Genomic DNA, 1,151 nt, shown 5'->3' on the forward strand with positions numbered 1-1,151 from the left:
CAATCAACAATATAAAATCAACAACCGTCTAACAACAACCAATACAATCAACCTTTAATCACAACAACAATTACCACACATTATGTAACTAATACTGAGTAAAGAAACCCTACCTGAAAAAGCAATCACCACGACGGTCTAGTGACTAATCAAAATCGTTCTTCAATTAAATCACCTCCTATCAAACATACAATCATAAAATCACCATCTAATAAACACTGTACTCCTAAAACCCCCAATTTACCCAATTAGGGTTTTAACCAAACTCAATGAAACAACATAAAAACTATACAAGGATCTTACCCTCGACACGACGAACTCAACGGTGTAAAGAACGTGACGATCCGACAAACTTAGCCTTTGGGATTTGATAGTAACGTGACGACGGAGACAACATAACTTCTTTTCTCTTTGAAGGGTTTTTAGAAAAAGTAAAAGTGATGAATAAAGTGACGGAAACCTTTAAATATGAATCACGCGTTATTAACAAATCCCGTCAAAACAACCCGTAAAAGTAACTTACTCGATCGAGTAAGTAACTTACTCGATCGAGTAAGTAACTTACTCGATCGAGTGCCACACATACTCGATCGAGTACCCATCAGACAAACTACTTTTTCATATAAAAACATACTTACTCGACAGAGTAAGCCCCACTCGATAGAGTATCCATTGACATAGAAAACCGTAGTATTACAGTCTTCCCTTCTTAAAAAGAACTTCGTCCCCGAAGTTCAACCGATACTCAAAACAAAGATACAAACTCGGCCAAGACACAACAACGCAACTAAGAACTCAAAACGAAACCCCAACATATAAAAAATGAACTCTTAACACCAACTCCACCAACTATGTCTACCTCCACAACATGACTCACGATATCGTATCCACCACATTATAGCGTCTCTCTACACTAACTCTATACACTACCAACTACCATCCACAAATGCCGCTAGCTCCATTTCACTAACATATTATGCACTAGAAAATCCAATATCAAAACATTCATAAACATCAAACTAAATGTTACATTCTACCACCCTTAAAAGGAACTTCGTCCTCGAAGTTTACTCACACTCATAACATCATCATCCAACTGTCAACACTATCGAAATATTCTCACACTCCTAAACATCACACTACTACAAGAA

The sequence above is a fragment of the Silene latifolia genome, unplaced genomic scaffold, assembly GCF_048544455.1.
Source record: "Silene latifolia isolate original U9 population unplaced genomic scaffold, ASM4854445v1 scaffold_368, whole genome shotgun sequence".
NCBI classification, from domain to species: Eukaryota; Viridiplantae; Streptophyta; class Magnoliopsida; order Caryophyllales; family Caryophyllaceae; genus Silene; species Silene latifolia.